Genomic DNA, 9330 nt, shown 5'->3' on the forward strand with positions numbered 1-9330 from the left:
ATTTCAGTATAAAATGACACAAAATCATCATCTTCATAAATATTTAGCTCTAGTTTTTAAAAATAAGTAATCTACATTTTTGTATAAATAACTCACTAACTAAATATACATTCATGTTCTAAGAGTCAGCTTAACAAATTTTAAGTGAATAATTACTTGAATTATGTGTATTGCACTGATAAATTTCAGTGCCATTCTGGAAGTACAAAAGCCAAATATTAAGAAAAAATGAAGATAATATTACATGAATGAAAATACTTTGTAAGTTTACTCTGTACCAGAACTACATAAAGCACAAAAGAAAATATATAAATTAACTAGTCACAAATATATATAAAGGATTACAAATGTTAAATATCATTATGTAGAGTATTTACAATTACATATTTTGTTCAGAGATAAATTCAGAAGATGACCGTTTTCGCTTGATTTGACATTTATACACATACTTGTGAACATTCCTTATAAGAGTCCAGCAGTAATCTGCTATAATACTAGGACTACACTCTCCTGCATACCTCTTCTCAAATATGGCAATAACTTGATGAAATCGCTCCCACTGTTCGTCACTTACTGCATCACAATCTTTGGGGAAGAAGTCAAGATGACTATGTAAGTAATGCATTTTCAATGACATGTTGCAACCAAGTTTTACATAAGATGACAACATGTTATCTACAATCTCCTTGTAATTTATTGCTTGTTTGTTCCCTAAGAACTGTAAACAGACTGTCTTAAAACATTCCCATGCATGTTTCTCATCATCTTGTATTATTCCATCAAAAGTATGGTCTCCAAAAAGCTCTCGAATCTGTGGGCCTACAAAGATGCCCTCCGTTACTTTGGCATCACTTAAGCAAGGGAATTTTTGGCTTAAGGGGACATTGTATGTCCTATGTCGCCAATGTTAAATTATCGAATTTTATGTCCCATTATCTTGGAAAACACCAACTTAGAATTTCCCATATTTATTGAATGCACCTTTCTAGATACACTGAACAAGAATTATTACTAAAATTGTATTGTGGGGCATTTTTCAAACACTTAATTTTTTGACAGATTTTTGTAAATAAATGAACATTAAAACAAAACAACTCAGGATATTTTCATTATTCTACTTCCATATGTGTTGAATCTCAAACTTGGCATGCTCTTAAAATTTCATGTCTCTACCATCAGTACTTTTTTTAGAAAATGGGTCATCTATTGCAAAAATGTAGTTCAGAGTAATTGGGGTTTAAAACTTTTTTTATTACAAATTCTTATACAGACTTACATTTCTGCGTCTTTTATGCACTAGAATTGCCCTGGCTCTGTGTCTTCTCCAGTGTCACAACAGCCCAATGCTTGCCTCCTCCATTTCTTTCTTGTTTCTTTTGTTATTTGCTGACCAGCTAACTCTGCTTCGCATACACAAAGTTCATCCACTTCCCGCAGTCCTTTAGCCGTGTTCTGTCCAAATTTTGCCCCTAACTTCTCCAGAACCTTAAGTCATTCATAGTTTCCACCATATTTCTTTGTCAAAGTTGATGTCAAATATTTATGTCAAAAAAATTTGATAGTGTAATAGGAAATTTTCTCAAATGTCACCCATCGTCAAATAAATATGATCAAATCTATGGCAATGCCCTAGATTTGATCATAAAAGTCGTTTGTCTTCTGTTTGCTGCAACTGCTTGGAGCACTTGCGTCACTACAGCTGTCTCTGTAGTGTGTTTGTAAATATGGCTTCAAAGTTGGTGTGTTCGTTCGACTCTCTTTTTTTTTTTAATAAACTTGCCTCAACAAGGGTGGGGGTGAGCAAGGGTCACAGTGCATGCTTTTAATTTTGTGTTGATGGGCAAGTGGAACATGCTGGGGGTGAATTCATGTCCACAGTCACAGCTACAGCCATCCACTTCTACACTCCTGGAAATTGAAATAAGAACACCGTGAATTAATTGTCCCAGGAAGGGGAAACTTTATTGACACATTCCTGGGGTCAGATACATCACATGATCACACTGACAGAACCACAGGCACATAGACACAGGCAACAGAGCATGCACAATGTCGGCACTAGTACAGTGTATATCCACCTTTCGCAGCAATGCAGGCTGCTATTCTCCCATGGAGACGATCGTAGAGATGCTGGATGTAGTCCTGTGGAACGGCTTGCCATGCTATTTCCACCTGGCGCCTCAGTTGGACCAGCGTTCGTGCCGGACGTGCAGACCGCGTGAGACGACGCTTCATCCAGTCCCAAACATACTCAATGGGGGACAGATCCGGAGATCTTGCTGGCCAGGGTAGTTGACTTACACCTTCTAGAGCACGTTGGGTGGCACGGGATACATGCGGACGTGCATTGTCCTGTTGGAACAGCAAGTTCCCTTGCCGGTCTAGGAATGGTAGAACGATGGGTTCGATGACGGTTTGGATGTACCGTGCACTATTCAGTGTCCCCTCGACGATCACCAGGGGTGTACGGCCAGTGTAGGAGATCGCTCCCCACACCATGATGCCGGGTGTTGGCCCTGTGTGCCTCGGTCGTATGCAGTCCTGATTGTGGCGCTCACCTGCACGGCGCCAAACACGCATACGACCATCATTGGCACCAAGGCAGAAGCGACTCTCATCGCTGAAGACGACACGTCTCCATTCGTCCCTCCATTCACGCCTGTCGCGACACCACTGGAGGCGGGCTGCACGATGTTGGGGCGTGAGCAGAAGACGGCCTAACGGTGTGCGGGACCGTAGCCCAGCTTCATGGAGACGGTTGCGAATGGTCGTCGCCGATACCCCAGGAGCAACAGTGTCCCTAATTTGCTGGGAAGTGACGGTGCGGTCCCCTACGGCACTACGTAGGATCCTACGGTCTTGGCGTGCATCCGTGCGTCGCTGCGGTCCGGTCCCAGGTCGACGGGCACGTGCACCTTCCGCCGACCACTGGCGACAACATCGATGTACTGTGGAGACCTCACGCCCCACGTGTTGAGCAATTCGACGGTACGTCCACCCGGCCGCCCGCATGCCCACTATACGCCCTCGCTCAAAGTCCGTCAACTGCACATACGGTTCACGTCCACGCTGTCGCGGCATGCTACCAGTGTTAAAGACTGCGATGGAGCTCCGTATGCCACGGCAAACTGGCTGACACTGACGGCGGCGGTGCACAAATGCTGCGCAGCTAGCGCCATTCGACGGCCAACACCGCGGTTCCTGGTGTGTCCGCTGTGCCGTGCGTGTGATCATTGCTTGTACAGCCCTCTCGCAGTGTCTGGAGCAAGTATGGTGGGTCTGACACACCGGTGTCAATGTGTTCTTTTTTCCATTTCCAGGAGTGTATATATGGGAACATCCAGGCAGCTTTTCAACAAGCCAGAATAGGGAATAAAAAATAAAAAATTATTTCTTAGCATTCCATTCTACTTTGTTTATTCTTGAACTCTAGATGCCACAAGTTAAAAAGCGCTTCAACTGTTTCCTACTTTTTATTCATTTTGTAGTTGTTGGAAGTCTAATTCCATTAATTAAATTATTCAAAAATAAAAATAGTTCTTATCGCCCATATAGTGTACTAAACATTTATTTACATTCACATATTCTTGCTTCAGTGCTTTATAAATCGCTATTTTGGTTAATGTGCAATGTAATATTCGAGTGCTGTATTGTAAACTAGAGTAGCTCTCTCCTGAGTCAAAAAATCCCAGTGTCACGGTTTGCCTTTCTTCTGCACATATAGCAATTCTCAAAAGAGTATTCTCTTTTGTAATATGAGAAGCCACTTCACTGAGCAAATACTGAATTACACTCTCATCCATTCGTAAGTATTTCACGTAATCCACAAGCAGCTCTCGTAACACATTTTGCTGAATGCTTTTACTAGCTCGATGTAATACCTATGGCTTCATCCAAGTATGTTTCCTTTTTTTCCGACGCTTTTTTTCCAAATACTCACACAGTCAATTGTGGCACTAGCAACTGCAGCACCTAATAAGAGGTTGTTGTCCGCCATCTTGAAATTCGATGAAAAATATGACAACAGTGTAATACCCCTTTTTAGCGCCACATCAGATATCTTTGTCAAATAAATTTGATGAATATTTGATCATATCTGTGATCAAATCTTTGTCAAATAAATTTGATAGTGTAATTCCATCCTAACTTTAAAGTCATAAGGCCAACAAATACATTTTTAGGCACACGACACCACACAACATTACTGAAGGGCTCATTCACTTTCTGAGTCTTTCCATGTAAAAACTTCTTTAGTAGCTCAGGATTTGCCAAATCTCTGTAAATAGGTTTGATTGCCTCCATTACTGCCAAAGGAAGAGAATGTTTATATGTAAATTCATGCAGGGTGCAAGAAAATTCAGCTTGCCTGTATTTACACCAATTGTTTGGTGGAGGTGGACACAATGCATGACATGACTTTTCATCGGTTGATATTCGATGAAAGAAAGTGCTCCACAAATCTCTTTTCATCTTCTCTAAATTGTCACACTTACTCTAATCGCCTTCCCATAATATTCCTGTAATTCATCAATTACTTTGTCCATTAGGCTTCCAGCACATTTTATTGTCTTGCCATCAGACAGTTTTGTATTACCCAGCTTGGTTTTTAGGTTATGCAGACGTGTTCCCATCCTCTTTTTGACATGTCCTACACAAAACAAAGCAATCCACAGCCTTCTGTACTGTGTAATTCCCAAGATATGACTGCTCAACTGCGGCAGTATATGCGTAGCCATGAAATTTGACAGCCACATGTCAACATTCAAAATATTATTTGAAGGTCTCACAATGGTCTGATTTTAATGTATTTCATACCAAAATGTACAGGAAAGTCCAAAGTACATTATGGAGCAGAAAACAGAAAATGTCAAATTTCTACGAATTTCATGTACAATGTCCCCTTAAGTACTTAAATGCATCACCATCTTTGTTCATTCCCTTACCAAAATTTTTCGTGAGACCCAACTTGATGTGCAAGGGCAGGAACAGAATCTTTTTAAGGTCTTCTAGAGATTCACTCTTAATGTTCTTTATACCTGGTTGTAGAGATTTTCTGGTCAGCCATTCACATTTACTGTAATAAGATGCATGAGCTCAACTATCCCACCCACAGAGACAGCAGCAATATTTAGTATACCCTAACTGCATACCTCATAGCAGTGCAACCACTTTCAAGTAACCACAAATCTGTCACTGAGAGTCATTATACTTGATGGCTTCTAGTAAAATTTTCATGTTTTGGTATGACTCTTTCATATGCACGCTATGCCCAACTGGAATAGATGGAAGCTCATTACCAATATGTAAAAGCACTGCTTTTAAGCTCAACTTCGACAAATCAATAAAGAGTTTCCACTCATCAAGGTTGTAATTAAGAGATCCTTCATTAGACCGTTTATATCTACACATGCCACAAGACTATCTTGCATGTTAAAAAAAGGAGTGAATTGTTGCCCTCTTCTACGGTAGAATGAAACATTTACATTGCTTTCCAGAAAACTGCGCTGCTGCAATCTTGATGCTAAAATTTCAGCCTTAGCTTTAGAGAGCTCCAAATCCCTAATGAGATCACTTAACTCATTTGAAACAATTTTTTTGGATTATCGGTTGATGATATATTTGGAAGAAACTCTGGATCATGTGATGTACATGGTTCAGTACATTCAGAGTCCCCATCAAAAGTAATCTCGTACTCTGTCAGTGGTTCAGGTTTTATCAATCCTTCCCCATGTAGAACTGGACGTATGGCAGATGCAATGGTAGGATAGGTCACTGTCCGCTTCTTCTTCTTAGATATTCCCTTCTTGGTAGGAGGAACCACATAAAAGTAGCAGTCACTGACATGGTTAATTGGCTCACGCTAGATCATTGGCACTGCAAAGGCCATTGAACATCCTTTCCCATGCATACAATTCCTGAGGTTGCTGACACAAGTGTTTCAGATCACATGTGGAGCCCAGGGTTTATCCTGATCACCTATTCCGCACCCAAAGTTACAACTGTAAGCTTTTTAAATCAGTGAAACTATTTGCTACTTTTGTGAAGCAAACGTTACTTCTCCACATGCCTAGCAAAATGTGACAGCACTGTTAACACAAACTTGTGGCATTTTTGTTCACTTCAATAGCAGTCAACTTGAGCAATGGGTAGTTAATCTGGCAACAAATGTGCAAAAATTATTACATGCATTAAAAAAGTCACTGAAGTTGAACAGGAGGGAGACAAAAAAATCACTAAAACTGGTATCAAAATGTTTATATTCAAAAATAATATTTGATTTTAAGCTTAACATAAAAATCCTACATCCCCTTCCAGGCACGCTCAAAAAAAAATCATCTGAATACCCACTACTGAAGGCGCTGGCAGATACCGCGATGCTATAACAAATAGTTACAGTGTTATTGTTTTCTCTGTTTATACATCACAATTTCTTTCGGTCTTACGATCTTGTCTAAAGATATAAATAATGAATCAATCAATAATAAAGCCAGCATGCAATCTTGACATTGAAACAATATGTCACTGATGTGACGTAATTAACATACAATTTTTCTAAAAAGTTGCTACTGGCTGCAGCTTTCGCGTTTAATGTATTCCACATTCAACAGAACAGAAATAGCTCTGAGCACTACTGGACTTAACATCTGAGGTCATCAGACCCCTAGACCTAGAACTACTTAAACCTAACTAACCTAAGGACAGCACACACATTCATGCCCGAGGCAGGATTCGAACCTGCGACCGTAACAGCAGCGCGGTGCCGGACTGAGGCGCCTAGAACCGCTCGACCACAATGGCCAGCGACAGAATAGAATTTTAGAGCACCACACACAACGTTTTTAAAGCAGAATGACTTGTTACTTATGTTACCAAGATAAAGAGGTTGTTCAAAACATGCCGTTTAGCAACGAAATAATTATCGCGAAATATGACAACTAATAAGCCGGCTATCTGAAAATAACCAAACATACTATTTCCATTTCGTTCGTTGCATTAGATTCATTGCATAATAATATACAGCAAGAGCATAGTCAATTAGTAAATCGCCACTGTGAAAACAGGCTTAATAAAGCAAACTGTGCCGTGCGCCGTAGTTTAATTCCTCGTACTTCCCACAGATTGGGAATCCCTCTGGCCGCAAGAACGCATGGAGCGCTACTGTCGCGGGTAGAGGAGAGGTCGGAGGAGAAGGTAGTTATGGGCTGCGGCGACCTGGAGAAAAGGAGAATCTGATGTAGACGGTGAAGAGCCCAAGTGAGGTGGCATGTTGTGGTCAAGCACCTGCCGTGGCCCGTTGGTGAGAGTGGTGCCTCTGCTCACTGTGGGTTTGGCGGGGCCGAGTGTTGGTCGCAGGTGTGAACATTGCTCGCCAGTGTGAACTGGCCATTACCAGGCAAACTGATGGATGTTTCTACGGTCTCGCTACCGTGATCCTTTCTGCTGCTCACACCTCAGTCTTCAGTGATCTTTTGTATCACTAGTAATACAGGGGAGACTTAATGACAAGAAAAGATCTGCGCATCGTCATTTAGCTGTATAATTTAAACAACGACAGTGTGCTATATCGTGAAGATTGTGTTAAATGTCCATTCACGGGTGGCACATATGAAGGCAACTTCAAATTTTATGAAATTATATAAGGAACAAGACAGTGTACTGCTTGAGGTTCCCAAACTAGGCCAACATGATTTTTGTTTGATTGGTCCAAATGAAACGTGTTGTAGATTCATTAATATCCACAACATAAATCAGTTGTAATATAGTACCCTCACACCTTCTCACTACAGATGCAACTGTAACAGGTCACAGTTGTTAGTAGGATATGTGCAACACATTAAATAGATATGAACGCCTGCCTTCTGCCAAACATGGATGCATAATGCCCTTTGTCAGTAATGAAATTCAACACATTTTCTGATAACAGTGAAATCATATCTAAGGATAAAATGCTAAGTTACAAGTTCTCACATAATAAATTACACTTCTCACAAATCAGCTGATTATTAATTGCATGTTAATGTGCACAGTCAAGAGGAATGTTCGATACAAATCGTCGGCTTTGGCCAGTGACGTAATAGTAAAGGTTGATGTCAATTGCCTTTTGGTGCATATATTCATATCTTTGATACCTGGCGAAGCCAACGAATGTAATGGTAAAAAATCTGTTTTTTGGTGAGAGACTGATCTGTAACTTTGCCTGAGGCCTAGATTCAGTTGGAAGGTGACATTGGTTGTGAGCTGGCGAAGTCAACGAATGTGATACTAAAAAAAACCTGGTTGTGTTGACAGACTGATCTGTAGCCTAGTCAGCCTGAAAAAAAAAATGTCAATAACATCACGTTATCGTCACCACATTGTTTACTGCGACTGTCACGTTTCCCATGTCACTGGTCAAAGTCAACGACTCATATTGAACTTCCTCCGCATCTGTGGTGCATTTCATGAGCATATACAGAGCTTCAGAAAGACAATGTGTCACAGGGTTTTAACTTATAGAGATGAGTGCAGTGAACAGGGAATGCTATTTAGTAACCGACTGAAAAAGATTACTTTAGTATCACTTCCATGTGTCTCATGACACACATTTTATGTTGACAATGAAATGAATGAAATTACACCTAAGGAAAAACTGCGAGACAGAGCAATTGAAAATACTCATAATGGTGTAATCTTGAACCCGTGACATAATTAAGCTGTGGCATATGATAGACTTCCATAACAGAAGGAACAGTATACTGACATTTGTTTTGCATCATTAGAATTTTTTAGGTTGTGTCTGATGAGTTGTTTATATCCGCTTTTCCAGACGCTGCAGTTAACCTAGCGAAATGAAAAACATTTAATATGTGACAATTACAAAGACGTATTTATTCAAGCTGCATGTGAAAGGCATCAATATAAAATACCGAAACAAAATTCCCAGGAGGAAGAAGATTGAACACAGCGGGATATCGCCAACAATTATTTATGATTTTAAAATATTTGAAGGCACACAAATCATCATTGGGACGTTTGGATCAGAATAAAATCTGAATTACTTTTAGTCAGATATCAAGTTACGAAGTAGCATACACAATCTCGAAACAAATAAAAGCTACATTCTCAAAACAATCTCCTATTACAAACTGCAAAACATATTGGCAGGCACTATTGTTCCGGCTTAATGACAGGGGACGGCACGAAGTTGAAGAACCCAAGAGCAGAGAAGGCTGTGAGACGTCAGCTAATAATCCGCTGACGAAGACGGCACCCCGACAGGAGCGGCCCCTATCCGAAGAGAATATAAGCGGTGCTCCTGCCAGTAATAAAAACAATTAATGTGATTTGCTT

This window comes from Schistocerca nitens, chromosome 2 (assembly GCF_023898315.1).
Source record: "Schistocerca nitens isolate TAMUIC-IGC-003100 chromosome 2, iqSchNite1.1, whole genome shotgun sequence".
Taxonomy (NCBI): Eukaryota; Metazoa; Arthropoda; class Insecta; order Orthoptera; family Acrididae; genus Schistocerca; species Schistocerca nitens.